At 30.5% G+C, this 20,522-nt stretch overlaps 1 protein-coding gene across 2 annotated transcripts in view; it reads right to left on the bottom strand.

Moving 5' to 3' along the window:
* The window catches only part of LOC132723085 (calcitonin gene-related peptide type 1 receptor-like), a 130,159-nt gene that overhangs the window by 90,795 nt on the left and 18,842 nt on the right, over positions 1 to 20,522 (bottom strand). For both annotated transcript variants that reach the window (XM_060707748.1, XM_060707750.1), the window contains exon 2: positions 4,397 to 4,487. The gene's annotated coding sequence lies outside the window, so the exon portion shown is untranslated. The remainder of the gene's footprint in view (positions 1 to 4,396; positions 4,488 to 20,522) is intronic.

Raw genomic sequence — 20,522 nt, 5'->3', positions numbered from 1 at the left:
CAAAACAATAACTTAATATTTTCAAATCAAGTAAATTTTTTAATTACTTTTATGAATGGTTAAACATTTGAATTGTATTTTTAAGTACTGTGATTTTAATTTCTATGTTACCTTAAAAGTTGTCTTCAACTACCGAACATATATCTACATGTAATCTGTATAATGATCTCAACTTACATTTTTGGCATAAGTCCTTTAACACATTCCTAAAGATTTTGTAAATTCCGAATAGTCACAGGCAGAATGGCAAATGGAAATTTTAAATCATCGTCAAATGACTTTATAAGTTACAGTTTTATATGATTTATATCAAATCACAATCCTTGTTAAAACATTTTGCAAAGCATTTTTTTTTGTAGTGAATTTCAAATAATTTGTATTCAATATAAGTTACGACACGAATTGAAAATACCTGATTAAATTTAATGCGTTATAAGGAGTTTATGACCATATGTTATATGATTTATAACATGACACCGCCATTTACAATCAGCATGTCATAAATTGTTATAAGATGCAAACTATGATCACATAAAACAAATGCTCACAACAAGTTATTAGTCATTACCAGTTAACATGGTTACGTGTTTGTTTAAATATATCGTTTTACAATTTTACAATAAAACAAATTCGTAATTAAATATAAAAAGTCGAATCGATAAAGTCGAATGGCAACCTTGTGCATTTGCATGTTTTGTACATATAGCGTTGTATAAAGGCGTTAAGTTATATTTATTACTAAGAATATCGACCATGTAGCAGCGCTATTTTTCGAATTGCATATACATATTTTAGAAATCTAAATGGTTTCCACGTAATAAAGATTGGTATTGTTGCCGATAAAATCTGTTCCGTACAAATCAAACATTAAACGCACTGTTTCATTGACATTAATATTATGTGTTTTAAATGGACATTTCCACATTCATGAACGTATCAATTAAATACAAGCATTACTGTTTTGTAGTAACACACATGTCCAAATATTCGTTTAGTTTTATCTAGCAAAACAAAAGTCTGTTAAAGAGAGATGCCTCGCAATAAATATTTGTGCAAGATAATGGACATTACAATATAGGCTTAAGCAATATTCCATTTTCAATGCAATAAGATATTGACAACAATGATCACGAATGACTAAAAAAAAAACTACACCGAATATAATCGGAATGACATATGTAAATGAATACCGATCTTTGATTGCTATTTTACATCTAAATCAAAGCCCTTCTGGAAGGAAAGATCATGTTTTAATGAAATATAACCACACCAAATATAATAGAAATGACATGTGTAATTTAATACTGATGGTTTAGTTGTTATTTCATATCATATGTTTAAGGATAGACGTCGGTCTCAATTATGTATTATTGATATATATATATAATGTTCCTCAAATTACTACCTGCATATTCTTTTTTGCTGTTATACAGGGAACAAATCCAGTGATAATCAATCTCTGTGAAATGAGTCTGTGTTTTAAACATACGCTCTATTGCAAATCATAGGAACGAACAAATTAATGAGTAGTTTTATTTTATACTTATAAAATAAATATTTGTGTACAAAGATACTTTTCGGATACCTTTAAAATGAAAGTATCTAAAACCATACCGACAAAATGATGCAAACATTATACAAAATATTAAATTACAAAACTTTATTTTCAATCATTTCATTGTATGTAACTACGTTATTGTTTTTACACAAAGAAAAATTTATGATACATTTATTTCATACTCGTTATTATCGACCTGATTTGTTCAATATCATACTCACTAAATGAGTATTTTTAGTGCAAATCAATCATAATGATAAACGTTCAGCATTTTTAGAAATGATATATAGTGAAAACTTATAATAAGTTTGCTACTTTGCATGGCAAATGACTAGTCTATGGCACAAACAAAACAACGTCAAATATAAACTAGGGTCATTCACTTTACCTTCGCTATCATCTGTCCGACATTAATATCATAAATGAGATGCTATGATTAGTTACCATATGATGAACATACTTTGCTTAAATAAGCAAGTATGTAGGAGAGAAAAATAAAGAAACAACAACCATCAAAACAGTATTTAAAATCATTCATTTCAATCTAACATATTCAACAGCTCTATATCAAAACTATGTTTACGAGTTTCATAATTATTTAGTAATTACAAATGGACCAGACAATCTGGAAACAATAAACCATAGGTACTCATGATAAGCAAACTAACAATAAAATATGGTAGCTTATTTGTGCTATGCATGTCGTATGTTTGCTCCACTTGGCCGTAAAAACGATCCACAATAGGCATGTATTTGACATTTTGGCATTGCAAGAGTTTGTAATGTCCACTGTCATTCCAACAGACATTTCGTATGGAGGGTGGTATCAAAGATAATAAGAAATTTTAGAAATAATAAGACAACTTTTATATTTTGGTGATATTCATGTGCCCAAAATGGTATTAAAACTAAGAATTAATCAACCGGTTAATATTCTCTTGAGGGTGATTTTGCTTGTAACAATTAATTATATATAATTAGTATGGGAGTTTTATGAATGAAATATTGAGGTATAATAATAGTATTTATCATTTTTCAACTATTGATAACCATACAAGATCGCAAATTACTGTATAGTTTGAAGAACACATATTCAAGAATATGGCGACAATGAGTAGTTTGATGCGTTGATTTCCCATGATAAGCTATTTGAAAAGATAAGGTAATATTATCTTGCCAAATCTTTCTAATGTCTTAATTTTAGCAGATCATTGTCTACAAAGACTTTTGTATTTTCGTTTTTTAATGACCTTTTTGTTATGTTTATCATAAGTCTCGATATCTGGGATTATTCTTACAAAAGCATCATAGCTGATTTACATATGCAATAGAAGGGAGCATTTTCTGGTTAATACCAAGATATGGTTACACACAGATGTACGACACTTAATGTTGATCTTTTGGATAACTTTATATAATCCTTAATCTGAATCACGTAGAAATATCTTTTTATTTTTTATTGATATACATAAAAATGTAACCTAAACTACAAATAAATAAATAATAAAAAAATATAAGTTCATTAAAAATATTCTTTCCTTAATTGTCGAAACCTCACACACAAAATTATGTTCACTTTCATTTAAATATTGGTACTTTCAACGAAAAATGACACGAAAATAGATATTTATAGCTATACGTCCCATCTTCACTGTATTAAAGGGATTAAAGCTTAAGAGAGTTTAATATATTTTGATGCAACAAAAAAGCGATAAGTTCTAAAATGTGAGAAATTTGACGAATTTCAGTCAATCAAAATACTTATTGCAGTCATATTTTGCATAAATAAATTGATGTTTTCATGTTTGCTGTCAGACAAACTTAAACAGCAATTAGATAAATATTTCATCAAAAAAAATATTATAGTAAAATGTTTTACAATAATTTATTACAATGCAATAACAGTTAACATATTCATGCATTTTTTTCACCTGAAGCAGTTGGTCTCATTTTGGTATTTCAAACATTGTTTTCAAGGCTAATATGATAAAATATATAAGGTATTGATTTTTCTTTTCAATTTTCATGTGCATGTATATACAGATATAACGTACCTAGGTACGTCTACACGCTCCATTATACACATTTGCGTTAACAATATGTCTGTGTAGTTTATAGTTATTTATTCTAATTTCTATATTATTGATTTAAAAATTTGGCAAAATCTGATTTAAACAAAAGACCTTTTACTTCACGCTAATAAGAAGAAATTTATAGACCAATCATTGTACTATTAAATCATATGCTATACGTGTCAGCATGATGATGTCTTAAGCTATTTTTAAATGCACTTAAGAGCAGTTTATTACACGTACTGCTTTATTGTATGACTTGAGCAGTTATAAAACTGTTATTACATTTGTTTTGTTTATTTAATTCTTGACAAAGAGGTTTTCTTTACGAGACTTGTAAAGAGAGTTAAAAAAACGAGGGGATTAGATATCTTCACCAGCAATAAATGTATTACTAATAGGAAGAATCATTATTTAAACAACAGGTAAACGACCATGGGAAACGTGTTTCAATCATTGCCAAAGTGGACCGGGAACAGGATGGCAAATAACCTGTAAAGTTACAAAAAGCCTTCCGCCGAAATGAAACAGTGAATATATTTAGTAAGAGATAATTCATAACCACGTTTGCAAATACAAAATTAAAATACAATGCACACAAAAAACAGCTGGATAAATATTGCATCCCAGTTTGCATTAATATTTTTGCCTGATGCCGTTTTCTATTTTCTTTTCTTTTTTAATTCAAAATCAAATGCTGTTGATTACTTTTTGGACCAATGAGATTGCAGCTATATTTAGATTACATATTTGCAAGAATACTTACGTGCCAGTAAGGTATAACTTGTGAATTATTGTCTCTGATCGTCTTTAATAACAGCTTGATCTTCTGGGATGAGAGACGAGCTCTTCATTATCTGAAAAGTCCGGGATAAAATTGATTATATCGTGACATTCTAGTAATCTTTATGTCTGATAGCATTACCTTCAACTGACTATCCCTTCAACCATGCAAAACGATGGATTACTTCAATTGATATTATTATTTACTCAGATGTCAAACATGAAGACATGTAATATGTTTAAAAAAGTCATTGAATGGTACATGTTGTCAATAAAAAAAGCTGTTTTTGTAACGTGTCCTATAAAGAAATAGCAAAGTGAAATCATGTTAGGAAATAGCATGCTCTAAAATAGCAACATATTGTATTTGTATTTTATAATACTTTAATATTTTGGGGGAGAAAAAGATGTCAATTTATCGCGGGTACAAGCCGAAATTGAGAGTTGGAATCGTCGTAATCTGCTTTAAAGCTCCGACTTGAATGTTAATTATTCTCAGTGAAAAAGATCCAGTTGAAATTCTTTAATCTATAATCACGTAGTCTAGAACTCATCCTGTACGGAGGTCTATATTTTTAAAGAAAGAACCTTTCAGACTGCAATTGGGAAACTTTCAACTTATTTTAAAAGATGCATTCATTCGATTTTATTGCCATTGCATAAACGGGCTTTTATGTTTTTTTAGTATTATTCACAGTTTTTCATGTTAATTACTTTGTAGAAAACTCTTGCAAAAGTAAAACCAGTTTATAAAGCATTTAATAATTTAGAACACGAGAAAAAATTGCTAAGTGTACGAAGTAAAAATTAACAGTTTCATTAATTTGTGATAAAAGTAATGACTACTGCTTGTGTATTATTTTATTACGACAATTTATATTACATTTCTTATTCTTTTTGTTCATTAATTTTCCGTCTATTTTCACAAGGATGCAAAATCATACATTAAAGGTGATGCCTGTCTAAGACCTGATACCGTGGCATATTATAATTAATAACTCTAGGTTAGAACCTAAGTTTCGTTATTTTCTTCTGATAAGGTCGACTTTAGAGTAAATCTGATTTATATCAGCTTCTTGATAACACTACTGCTACATGTAAAGTGTAATAAGATCTAACCTTAAGTCAAATTGTCTCATGAGTAGTTCATAAGAGGGGTTTCCATTAATTGAAATTTTCACAATGGCAACGTCATTAAGAGTAGCAAGCCTATATTTGATTCACTATTCCCCTATCAAGTACACATAATATCACTTATCAAGCCTAATTGGGACAATTTTAACAAAACTGAGAAGTAATTTTGAACGGAAAGTGCTTGCTATTAAACCTGAAAAATGCCACAATTTGTTTATCGGCCGACGTAATTGACCTCAATGTAATTTACTCGGAAAGACATCATGAGTGAGGTATTAATTTTGAAAAAAATCTTTGTTAGGCATCATTGCATTCTCGATATGGAAAATTTATTCCAAAAACAAATTTTATAAGACACGCCGTTACGTTAATGTTCTAGAACATTTTTTTTGTTTACATTTTATAAGAATTTATAAGTACTAATACGACTTTATTGGTGGCTAAACCTGGTGAACAACTCCGCGTAAGTTTCACAATTAAGCATTTCCAATGAAACATTTTTATCTAACATTTTTAATTATAGAAGCAAATGTTAAAATTTGAATGACCTTCATGTTTTCTGCAATACATTGCAAATAAGGTAAGGCATGATATTATTAAAAATCTAAACATCATTTATTCGCCAGACGATAATTGGATATAAAGGGGTAATCCAATATACAATTTCATTCCCAATTTACCTGAGAATATATCATTCAGCGTTATTGGATATATAATTGTATTTAATCGAAGGTTTTATTTAATTTCAGAGACATAATTATGAAACTTTCCATATACCATCCGATATCAGATAAAAAAGAAAATAAATATGTTAGTACGAGTGTACAACGAATATTTTTTCTGGTGTGATATGAATTATTCTTATTAAATAATTCTCACCTTTTGCCTTATCTATGTTTTATAAAATCGAGCTGCTCTGCGTTTTGTGGTAAACGTTATGCAAATGTTAGTCTGTACATTTAGATAATAAGCATTTTCTATATGTAAGTGACAAATATCAATTACATTCGGCAATATATTAGCTTTGAATTATTGAAAGAAGATATTTTGTTTGACGCTAATGCAATTTATATTCAAATTCAATTTAGATGTTTGTCTTTTTTTACACGTCAAATAAACCAAAAAACCTTAAAAATTAATTAAGCTGAATTGATGTATGAGGGAAATATTTTTTTTTTCACATAACGTAATCGAATTGAAACTGTTATCAATATTGATATATGAATTAACGATCATAATGAGTATTGAATAAGCATGGTATTTGAAAACCCACCCAGGCGGTAATAACCTTCAAATATTTTCTTTTACAGAGCATTTTTGCAACTTTCAATGTCGTTGTTTTGGAAATTAATCAATCTCAAACTTAGTTTTAATTGCTGAATACCGAATCTATACAGAAAAAATGTCGTTGCGTTTATTAGAATGGATGGTTTTAGAGAACGATTTCTCTATATTTGCTGTGATCTACGAAGACGTGTTCTTCAAATAATATAAGGAATGAAATCCTCTCATAGAAGTGATAATAAAACAGATGTATTAATTGTTATGAAATGAACGAAAATAAAAAAACTTAAGAATGTTTTCATTTTGAGAAATAACATAGCAGAAAATTGCATTTATTTTGCAGCTGATAGTTACACTTTAATTAAAACCTCATACTATTGTAAATCAAGAATTTGGAAGACATTGTTTATTTGAAATACAATGTTTTGACAACTTACAATATATTGAATGCAATAAATCTAATTGCAACAAATCTTTATTTAACCAAAGATATGTAATGTTGTTTGTTTTGGCACATTTTGTTACAAACAGTTGTACATAAATAATAACATATCAGTGTGTATTGTAATAAAATGTGATGAAACAGACATGATAAGATAAAACGCGTTGATTGTAAAACTATCATAAATAGTAAAACAGTGTTGTTTCTGTTGTTGGGTTTTACGTCGCGCCAGCAGCACATAATAAAGAATAATTTGCCATAACATGGCCTAATGTTCACACTGATCAAAGCAGATTAAAATATTATTGTTTATGATACAACATTCAAAACACATCTGATTTGCAAAAGAAATATCATTACAGGAATAAGATATCGGATAAAATGGCATTTACAATTATAAATAGACCAAAATAGATAAAATTATTTTCTTCATATATAATTTTTTGAAAAGAGATTTAATACCAAGAATATTTTTGCAATGTAATAAATCAGCTTGCATTCTTCCGAACAATGTTTTTTCTCGATTTCAAGAAAATCTGGTGTTTTTTTTGTGACAAGTGACATTCTTAACTGCTGCATTAATTGAAAAGGCATTGTTTGCGCGAAATTTAATAGCTATTAGAATGCAATACAAAAGTTGTGATGAGCAATCAAATATAATAGAATTTCACTTATTTTGATTTAATTGAAAAATTCGTATGACATCAATATGTGTCAAAAAAAGCGTTTCAAGTTTTTTAAAATACTTTCATAATACACTATATTGATTAAACCCTAACACGAACATGCTATAAATCGAACCATATTATGTTTTATTGGTGTTTTATAACACACCTTATTATCTCTATACAAGTATAAAGCAAATTTTCCATGTAACACTCAAGTAGCATTAAGTATTGCTTGAGTGGTCAAAAAGGGAATAGACCACATCCAGATACTTGTCTGGAAAATGTTTTATCACAATCATCTTTATGATATTATATGACCTCCAAGGTGGGGGCATACTTGAATTGAAATTAACCCTAGGAGCAAGATTAATGAAACTTTTATAAATTCTTATAGAATTTATGTATGCCAACTATAGAGGCAAAGTAGTACTCCACTGAGAGATACGATATTTTTCCTATAACTTAGTCTTCATACAGCAAGTGCCTATCGGTGCACAGCAAGTTTTGACCTGATGGTCATGAATAATATTACATTTGTAAAAATATTCCAAACTGTTGCTACATGCTAAAAGTCTATTCTCTGATCTTTACAAAAAAAGTTTCAATATGTTTCCTATATAAGTCTTTAAAATCAAGTGACCCCGGAGCTGGCCAATATTTAACCTAGGTGAATGGTCAATATCAGCTATTTCGAACACTACAAGATAATGCTACATGCAGAATTTCTTATATCAGCTTTTGGAATTGTAAATAAAACATGCAATCAGAATTAAATGCATTTAATTCAAAAGTTAATAATTCAAAAGTTAAAGGACTTTCTGGGCGTGGCATATATTGACCCAAAAGGCATGATTATAAATGAATATCAGTTTTGTGAAGGCCCATAAGGTGATGCTACATACAAACTATCTTAGCTCTTTGCATTGTTTTATCACATGATAAGAAGTCTATATAAAATGTGAGACCCCTGGGCTATTTTCGCGTCTGCCTACAAGACATAACCTAACCTAACCTATACTATCAATATGTGTAGTCAAATTGACAAAACCCCTTTATAGCTAGAACCAAAGGTTCCTGGTTTGAAAACCAAACACCTTAATAACTTGGCTGTCGCTCCTTCTTTACAGGATAATATAAGAATAAGTAAAATCTGATTACTGTAGGTAACACTTCTTACAGAAACAGTTACAAAATCATTCGAGAACTTCAATTGTTTTTGTCAAACACTTTTGATAATTTACTACCTTTACTGTCTGTCTGTAATTTGATTAAATGAAAAATATTAGTAATAAATATCAAACAGTCTCCAAAATTGCTGTCGTTAATGTAAACATTCTATTCATTTCCCGTTTTTAAACCTACTTTTATGTGTCTGTGTATCTTAGATACGGATTCCTATTTCAAAATAGAGATAATTGTCAGTAATGATGGTTTTGAGATAATAGACAGGTCTTTTCTTATCTTGAATGTCCAGAATAATCAATGACCATACAAATCTCGTTCGTTCGTGACAAAAATGATTATATGTCCTTAGGACTAGAGCGACTAATACTGTCTAATTTGGCCAGAATTACGTAATTATATATCTGCTCATTTTAAAAACTGCGAAAGAGGTATTTCAAAGATTTGTATTTTTTATTGACTAATAATGATAATGAATTTAATTAATATTTTCCAACGTTTCAAATGTGACATTATAACAAATATAAAATGATTATTTGAAAACAAATGGTATCTAGTAACATCAAAAATTAATTGTTTCTTATTAGAGATACATGTACTTATATATGTATACTTCAGCAGTTTTTCGCAGCAATACAGTAATATTTTTGTACGCTATTTTCTTTTAAAAAAAAATTTCGCATAAAGCGGTCTACAAAAAATAAATAAACAGAATTGTAAGGCTTAAACAATAATGAAAATAAATGTATCAATAAATCTAGAGACGAAAATTATAAGGCATACATTTTATATTTAGTGAGTTATAATCATTAAGTCCAATAAGAAAATGTACTATTCAAAAGGTAATTTTACTCTCTGTGAAATAAAACGAAAATTATGTGTCGATAGCGAATTTAAAAGCATTACATTATTATTGTGATGACACTGCATTTCTTGCATTCATCAAGATAACGTCATAGATTATCGATTTTAAACGATCAATGGGTAACTCATTAGTATATTTTCTCGATTACAATTACAATTATATTATCGGAACGCAATGGATCATGTTAAGTGCGTTTTATTACAGATATAGAGTTTCGATAATAGATAATTAAAGGGAATTCCGAGAATTTTGTTTAAAGAAATTAAAAGTTTTTATGTGATTAACGATGTCATGTTATTTTAGTCAGTTTTACATCACACATGTCTTTGTAAATTCATTAAATCAATACGAAATAATTATGGAACTTTACATGTATATATTTTTAAAATAGAAAGTCAGGTCCTTAAAGATATATTTAACAAATACATTCAATTTGTTGTTGTATTGTTCTATGACATACAAAAGTAACATCTGTTCATGCGGTTCTTTGAATTTCCAATTTAGCATCATGCCGAATCAGAATCATGCTAATTTTGAAAAAATACAAACAAGTATAATATGGACAAGTGAACACAGAATTACACAAAGCAAAGACACTTTCAATACACGCTCATTAACAATTTAAGTAAAAAATGAGAAAATAGCCCTTACTACCTTTGTCATGCAGGAGAAATATGGTGATAAATACTGAAAATCAGTTATTCTAGGAATAAAAGATGCTTGTCAATACTTGAATTGCAAACTTTTTCCTTTTTTACTTACAAGCCTAAGTACATGTTTACAAAGATGATTTCTGGATGTTTTATGGCAAGCACATTCAAGGAAATTAATATTTAGAAACAATTACATTTTGCTTTAGAAGCAAAATATGACTCTGTTTTTTATGGCAAATATGTACTTTTTGAAATTATTAAATGACGCTACAATTTAGAAAGCTTTCGGAAAAATGTGGCATATTTTTTATATAATGGGTTTATAAAAACTAAAAAAAAGCCAAACATAACGTAGGCGATTAAGCTGACATTCATCATTGTTTGCATTTATCATTTTGCACTCTTTAGAATTCTAAATTCGTATATATAAACAACTAAATACCTGAAACAGTCTACTGTTTTTTATATTTTGTACTTTAAAATGTAAGAGTTAAGATAACATTATCACATGATGTCATATGACACATGTATGATTTCAAATTACGTATTCTGTATAATATATCTAATATAACTCACTTCACATTATAGAATATCAAACGGTGGTATTGTGAACTGTCAGCATTTTTCATGTTTATTGTATGAGGTGACTAAAGGAATTTGATTATTTTTTGAAGTGGTTGTGTTGTTGTAGGGACGTTAATTACTTTAACATTGATGAGTATGTAGTTTACCTTACTTTCCGTCCACAGATGATGATTGGAACATGTTTGCCGTTTGAAATAAAAAATGCCCTTATTAATATGTTGTTTATAACATTTTATCTCGAAAACGTATTGTTATAAAAGTCTTAGACACACGTTAAAAAAGTATACGAGGCGTGTTTAAATACGAATGCATTTAGGCGCGTAAAATTTAATAGTTTAAAGGTATCACTGATATCTTTATTTTGTCCCCAAAAATATTAATCGCCAATAGATACAAAGCTTCAGTCTTTGATGGCAAGCTTCAGTCTTTGATGGCATGTTCGTAGTATTTTTACGTATTCTTTAAAGACACTGGAATATTGCAGAATCGAGGTGTTTGCGCTAGACATATTTATAAGCTGCTACAACATAATATTCCATGTGCATAAAGATTCATTTTTTTCTAGCAAAGTTTAGATAAACACTTTTGGTTTGATGTATTTCAGTCCATGGGTGATGCGTCTGCAAATGCTCTTGTAATGGTATTCAATCGTTCGCCTAAACAGACAATGATCGAATATCTTATGAATATAGTTAATATACATCTTTTCCTTGCGTGTTGAAATGATTGCTTTCTGACATTTAAGGTTTGTAAACTGTTTCGATGAAACGTAATTACATTTGAACTGTCATTAGTCAGCAATAAACATTGTTATAGAATCACTGTGAACAGATTATTAAGACGAAAAAAATGCATCTAAGATTTTTTTGAAGGGAATTAGTCGTCATTTGTAGGCCGGTTATACCATACCTTATTATGTTGATAGTAATGTAGTATCGTACGTGATACAAATCACGATATAATGTAAGTTTGAGATACATGGTCCGAAATTATATAACAATATACATTTATAGCATATGATTAATTATTCTAGAAACAAATATTATTTTTTCATAAAAAAATGTTCATACCAAAGTCACTAAAGTCTTTATCAATATATTTTTCAAGAAACAATGAAATGATACTTTTGTCTTGTTTTCAATACATGTTTTTGAAATCCTTATGTTAATTAAGTGAATGGTGGAAATAAACTTTGATGAGTAAGTACTACATTATTAATTAAGGATTAAACTTTTGGAAATATACTGGAAAATTATGCATTGCTGCACTTTTTTAACTGAAAGGCAATTCCTGTTATGGAATATAATAACGTTCAAAATTACGTTACACCTGCCTAATAAATTATGCGCTTTAGTGGTTATTTTTGAATTTAACAAGGCAGTCTGAAGGACAGCTAACTCTCCTTCTGCAATGAACATGAATGTGTACTTCTTGACCTTTTACCAAGCATGACCTTGATGTTGTGTCATACATATCATAAGCACATAGTCTCGCGATGGTGATTATTTGTGCCAAGTTATTTAAAATAGTCCATAAAGTCAAAACATTATGGAAAACATATAACTTTGACGGTGTGTGCAGCAACTTGGATATTGAGCTCTGAAGATTGTGTCATGGTGGGGGTCATTTGTGCCAAGTAATCTTAAAACCTTTAAATTGTCAATTAGCTTTAGAGCGGACATGAAAAATAGATGTGTTTGCATTGGACCTTTGAGTGTGACCCTGACCTTCAGCGTTTTGACTTATTGTGCTCTGCCAATAGTGTCATAATGGTGATCATTTTTGCCAAGTTAACTTAAAAACATTGCAACGGTTTAAATGTTATGGACAGACACGAAATGTAGACTTTCTAATATTTGACCTGTAAGTATGACCTTGACCTGGGGGTAGCAACCCAATTATTGCGCTCTAAACATGCTCTTGTAATGGTGATCAATTGTGCCAAGTTAATTTTTTTTAAAATTCAGCGTTTAAAAGTTATGGAGCGGACAGGAAATGCAGACTTTTTATTATGAAATGAAGACTTTTTAACTTGTGGACTCAAAATGTGACCTTGACCTTGGGGGTAGCTACACGGACGGGGATTAATAAAGGTATTGTTTACCTGAAAATTATATTCAGCCACCTAAACTATTCTGTCACGGAGGCCTCTTAGCCCGATCAAGTATTAGCAAAAAATGAACATGTATTTGTTGCAACAAAAACATTACATTTATTGCGATTGATTTAATTGATGTAATGTGTTCTGGGCCTCGAAGTTGGTCACAAAATTTAATGTAAAATATGCATATTGACTTGATTCTATTATGCAAATTAATGGTATCTATAAATTCACAGCACATATTGTTAAATGTAATTTGCATGGTCTATATCCCAATTAACCAATCATCTGTAAGATATGATATATTTCCTTATATCGCTTGGTATAGATAACATTAATAAATATTTATAACACTGATACTTAGATTACATATTAATTAGATATTGGAGGGTATTTTTAGTTTCTTGTATTTGGGCTTTTTCAAATTGGGTGGTTCTAGTATTCCTACTTGTATACTGTATAATCACCCTTAGGATAAGTTGCCTGCTTTTTAAATGTGTCTTTTGACGTCTTATCTGTGATATGCAGGCTTCATAACCTCAGATCCACTTTCAAAATTCCATTTTATTTAGTTCCGCCCATTGTTTTCCATACATATAGGAGATATGCTCCAGACAAAATCTGGATATTTCACCATCTTTAGTGACCTTGACCTTGCATATATTGACCTAAAGTACATGTGTCACAGCCGTAGTCATAATAATGACCATTTGTGTTACAATCCCTCAATAAATGATGACTAAATCGTCCCTATACACATCTTCATATTTTTATCTAAACTTTGACCTCTATGTGTGACCTTGACCTTGGCTGCAGAGACCTGAATTTTGTGCGCGACACTCCGCCTCACAATGGTGAACATTTGTGCCAAGTTATATTAGAATCCCTCTATGCATGTGGAAGTTTTGCTCCGGACAAGCGTTTTTCAATGAGCTCTAAGTGTGACCTTCACCTTTGACCTAGATACCTAGTTCATGTACTGGCATGGCTTCTCAAAATGGTCAACATTTCTATGAAATTTCATTAAAATCCCTCCATGCGTGTAGGAGATATGCTCCGGACAAAATCTGGATATTTCATCATCTTTAGTGACCTTGACCATGTATATATTGATCTAAATTATATGTATCACAGCCATAGTCTTGATAATGACCATTTGTGTTACAATCCCTCAATAAATGATGACTAAATGGTCCATATACACATCTTCATATTTTTATCTGAACTTTGACCTCTATGTGTGACCTTGACTTTGGCCGCAAGGACCTGAATCTTGCGCGCAACACTCCGACTCACAATGGTGAACATTTGTGCCAAGTAATATTAAAAATCCCTCTATACATGTGGAAGTTTTGCTCCGGGCAAGCATTTTTCAATGAGCTCTAAGTGTGACCTTGACCTTTGACCTAGAGACCTGGTTCATGTGCACGACACTGCTCCTCATAGTGGTGAACATTTCTATGAAGTTTCATTAAAATCCCTCCATACATGAAGGAGATATGCTCCGGACAAAATTGGAAGCCGCCCGCCCGACCGCCAGTGCGCCAGGGGCGTTCCCATAATACGTCCCGTTTTTCAAACGGGCGTATAAAAAAACACCTAAGATGTACATTATTTGCTCAACACTTACCAACTTATTCATTGACTTTTATTTTTTGTTATTATAACAGTATTTTAAGTCATATGCACCGCACAACGCTGTTGTATTTAATGTTTATAGAATATTTTTATTTAATTATTTTCAAATTCTGAATTTGCATTTTCGTATGCTTAACGCTATAAAAATTCAACGCATTACCCTTTTACCTTTTAACTAAATCAAATTTTGTATCTCGAGTTGTAACTTAATCGGATCAAATTATTCTTACCAGAGGAAACAATCAAATATGAATCAATATCATCTTGGTGATAAAAAAACTATCACATTTCCTGATTTTTGTCATCATGAATAATCCATTGAAATAACAAGAACGTGTTTGTTAAAGACAAAAGCCCCCGGCTCCGATTCTTGTCAGCAGCAATATTTCAAAAAATGTTTACCCATTCACTCAGTTATGGACAGAATCATTGCCAAAAAATTGTAAACACAAGTTATATAGCTTGACAGAGTCATGGCATTTTGTAATTGTGAAATATATAAGTTGCCAAGTCATTGCTATGACTTGTGAAATGATAAATATTCAACTTTATCAAATATATATAAATGTAAGAAATCTATACTTAGCACCCTTGACCTTGACCCACTGACACTTATAGAATATCATGCAAGTTATCTTCCTACCAAATATGAAATACACCTGTCAATAAATAAAGGCTGTATGGGCAAAAACGTTAAAATCTATTTTGAGCATTGATGACCTTGACCAAACTGACCCCTAACTCCATCCAAACGACGAATACCTTGCAAGTTATCTTTCCAACCAAATATGAAATAAATCTGTCAATGAATAAAGGCTGTATGGGCAAAAGTGTAAAAATCTATTTTAGCACTTGTGACCTTGACCCAACTGACCTCTAAATCCATCCAAAGTAAGAATAACATGCAAGTTATCTTCCTACCAAATATCAAATATATCTGTCAATAAATAAAGGCTGTATGTGCAAAAGTGTAAAAATCTATTTTTAGCACTAGTGACCTTGACACACTGATCCCTTACTCAATCAAAAGGAAGAATACCATGCAAGTTATCTTCCTATCAAATATGGAATACACCTGTCAATAAATAAAGCCTGTATGGGCAAAAGTGTAAAAATCTATTTTTAGCACAAGTGACCTTGACCCACTGATCCCTACCCCAATCAAAAGGATGAATACCATGCAAGTTATCTTCCTAACAAATATGAAATATATCTGTCAATTAATAAAAGCTGTATGAGCAAAAGTGTAAAAAATTATTTTTAGCACTGGTGACCTTGACCCAACTGACAACTAACTCCATCAAATTTTATGTTCCTATCAATAATAAATGACAACTGTCTATAGAATATGGTTAATACACCTGTAAAAATGTAAAAATTTATTTTTAACATTGGTGACCTTGACATTGGTGACATTGACCTTGACCCAAATGACCCCTTACTATACCCAAAGAAGGAGGACCTCCCTTGGCATGTTTGTATTAAACATGACAGACATCGACCTAAAAATAAAGGCTGTATGAGCAAAAATGTTTAAATTTATTTTCTAAACCAGTGACCTTGACTTTGACCCTAGAGACCACTTACTCCACAAAAAATTAGAGGACCATTAAAGGTATCCACCTACCAAATATGCAAGATATCATTTAATAAATTAAGCAATTAAGAGAAATTTACGATAAATCCAACTTGCCGAAATAGGTTAACCAGACAAGGCCCTATTTTCAAAGTGAAAAAAGGAAAATTACTGGGAAATATGGATCACACAGTTATATAACTTGGCAATATCATGTACTTTGTATTGATAATTAAGTGAGGAAATTATGACGCCATTAGTATAGATAGAACTTAAAATATTTCCAACTTGCCGTTTTAGGTTAACCATTATTCATTTTCTAAGTGCTGAAAAGGGCAATAACTTGGTAAATATGGAAGCCATAGTTATGTAACTTGACCAGATCATGTACTTTGTATTGATTAGTAAGTGTGTAAACTAAGAAGCCATTGGTACAGGTAGAACTTAAGAAAAATACAACTTGCCGTTCTAGGTAAACCTAGTGCGGACAGACGGACGGACGGACGTTCTTACCAGAGCTACATTATGGGGTTTTCTTTGTTATTTCTTTTGTTCTTTTTAACCCCACAATGTAGAACATAACCACACAAGAGAAACGGAATGAATGACATCAAAGACATCTATTGTTATGAACAATAGACCAAACCCCATAATGTAGCTCTGGTTTGTACGGACAGACAGACGGACGGACGGTTCAATTACTATATGTCCGGGGGCATAAAAACAAACAACACAAAACATTTCAGCAAGTTAATACACATCATCGAAATGGCAGATAATTTAAGCGATATTTTGATTTATTTGAATTTTTGATCCAATCGCTACATACGCTCAGTCGTAATTTTGATGCACAGTTTCGCATTATGCTTTTGCCTGCAAGTAGTGAGTGTGTTAGAATGTCATGACCAGTTGTCTTATCTACATCTTTACTTTGTATTTAATTTTATTGCCATAGAACTGTTTATAAAAAATTAAAAACAATTTATTTGTAACGAAAAAATTTAGGTTTTATTGTCTTTTGTTTACTTAATTGCAATCTTGGGTCATTTCTATCTGTGAATGATTGGTATTATTGGTATTATTTCGATTAAAAAAGTGCTTCACAAGCCAAGATGTATTAGATGTATAATTATTATAAAGTAGATTAACATGTCTAATTTTAATATATTTCTTGAGGATTCAATGTATAACATCCCGGTAATACCGACCTGTAACGCTTTTTCCCTTCTAAATTTGTACGGCTAAACTGTCGTCACAGGAAAAGCATAATTATGTAAAAAAGACCTTTGTGCTCATGGTCCTTTTGGCAACTACATGCCGTCTACCGTGTTAAGTAAGCTATATTTTGTTTCCATTTTTCTGACTGGCTTGAGACAGTGAACCCATGGTTCAACACCTCTTACATTGTTTGCCATTTGTCTTTGATCGTAGTTAGTAGATAATTTGACATCTTGTAACTCGTAAAAACAAATGTTTTTGACATTAATTATTCAAAACTAATGCCATTTTGACAAATTTTGCGAAATACGTAAATGATTGATAGCATAGATATTTAGTATGAAATAATATATCTCCTTCTTCCTGTTTATACTATCTATTCAACATAATTATACTAAATCACTGTTACATAATCACAAGACTTTATGACAGCAAAATCATCTTAAATTCACCATCAAGACAATGTCTAGCTCTAAAAATGGAAATAAGTGTATGCAAAGAGAAGAGAAGTGCAGCTCAAAAAGCAGGAACGGTCCAGTGTTCATTGATAATTATATTCTTTTATTGTGAAGTTGCAATTAAAAATGGTTGATGCCCTTTTGATATGTTTAGATGTAAACTCATGATTTCAAAGTTTATAACAAAAAGTAGATTCTTAAGAAAGATTGATAATGATTTAATTTCGACAAAAAGCCGTTATATAACAATATTTGCATTATTTTAGTGACTTACTAACGTATAAATTCAATAATATTCGTACTGTTAGTTATTCATAATATCAAATATCATTTTAATATTTTAGTTTTATTCGTATTTTTTCTTTCCTCTTATTCTTACAAATGTTATCCAGTCCGAATGCTCGGTCAATACCCATAGTTGACTGACCTCTTCATTTACTCTTTAATTACTATAGAAGGGTTGGTTGACTTTGAGAAAATTTCGGATGTGAAAACTTAGTCCAGAAGCTGTTTTGTGTGCTACCATTTTTACAAAATATGTTCCTTATGTAACATAAACATTTGATCTATCAATCGTTACACCACCTGTCACAAAAACGATAATAGTCTTATAAAGTTGTAAGTTATATCAAAGACTAGTGAAATAATAGTGTTATACTGAATACTTTCTGTTTAAGACCATTCTATATCAGTTTTGGAATTATTTTTGGCGGAAAGTCAACAAGCATAAACATATAAAAATGTAATCAATGTTAATGATATTTATACATTACAATTGTCAAAATACAAAATACTATTTCTGCAGCTACAATAATGACATTTTTGTCAAAGTCATTGTTTTCCAAAAACGAATCCAAAATGCTTGATCAAGTCTGTCGTTAACATTTCTTTTTTTAGAAACACTGTTCAACATGAAATTTAATCTAGGAAAAACAACGAAATAAAATAAAAGCTACAATATACATGTATATTGCTTTACCCTTTCAATGTAAAAGGAGTCTATTCTGAACCCTTATTTACCAATAGAAATTGATACACCGTGTAATAAACCTTTCAATATTTTACAATCCTAGACACTTATCATTAAGTATGCGTTTATTCTGTTGCTAACACAAAAGCATAACATCACAAAAACATAAGCACATACACTTGCTTCTGGAATATTTCTGATATAGTAAGCGAACCAAGTTATGTTAATTTTTACCATGAAACTAAAATTATGTTAGCCTTTGAGTATAGCATTGAGTGCTTTATCTAACATAAAAATGACTCAATAAACAGATTCAGTTGGAAAAATTAATATTTTCACATCACACAGAACAGAACATTTAAAGACTTTTTTTTTCATTTTTCATCACTCGAGTTTATTTCTATTATTCTATTATTAATAACAAAAAGAATATGTAACCCCGCCCCAAGGAAAGTTTATATGAAATATAAAATTGTGCTATCTCAAATGCAACAATAAAGTTTTTAAAGAAATAAAATGAAACACAGAATTTAAAAATCTGTCATGCTAAGCTTTGACCTCTAAGTGTGACCTTGACCTTGGAGGTAGAGGTGCAGATGTTGAGCATGACATATTGTCTTATTATTGTTACTATTTGTGCCAAGTATTTTCAGAATCCCTAGAATAATGAAGAAGTTATAGGTCTAACAGACTATTTTAATATTTGACCTCTAAGTGTGACCTTGAAGATAGGGACCCATGTTTTGCGCCTGACATATCGTCTTATTTTTGTGATTATTTGTGCCAAGTATTTTTAAAATACCTTGATCTATGAAAAAGTTTTTTGACTGGCCTAAAAATATACCCTATAACAGACTATGTAAACCTTAGACTTCTAAGTGTGTCCTTGGAGGTAGGGACCCATGTATTGCGCCTGACATATCGTCTTATTATTGTGATTATTTGTGCCAAGTGTTTTTTAAAATACCTTGATCTATGAAAAAGTTATTGACTGGATACAAAATATACCCTATAACAGACTCTGTTAAACTTTGACCTCTAAGTGTGACATTGACCTTGGAGGTAGGGGTGCAGGTGTTGTACATATAGTCTTATTATTGTGACTATTTGTGCCTAGTTATTTTAAAATCCCATTAACTATGAAAAAGTTCTAGATCAGACACAAAATATACCGTATAACAGACTATTTTTACATGTAAGTGTGACCTTGACCTTGGAGGTAGGGATGCAAGTGTTGCGCATGACACATCGTCTTATTATAGTGCCTTTTTGTGCCAAGTATTTTCAAATCCTTTGATCTATGAAGAAGTTATGGACGGGAAACAAAATATACCC

This window comes from Ruditapes philippinarum, unplaced genomic scaffold, assembly GCF_026571515.1.
Source record: "Ruditapes philippinarum isolate M1 unplaced genomic scaffold, ASM2657151v2 ctg91_1_1_1_1, whole genome shotgun sequence".
Taxonomy (NCBI): domain Eukaryota; kingdom Metazoa; phylum Mollusca; class Bivalvia; order Venerida; family Veneridae; genus Ruditapes; species Ruditapes philippinarum.
Note: the sequence above shows the minus strand (reverse complement) of the source record. Positions and strands in the feature narration are given on the sequence as shown.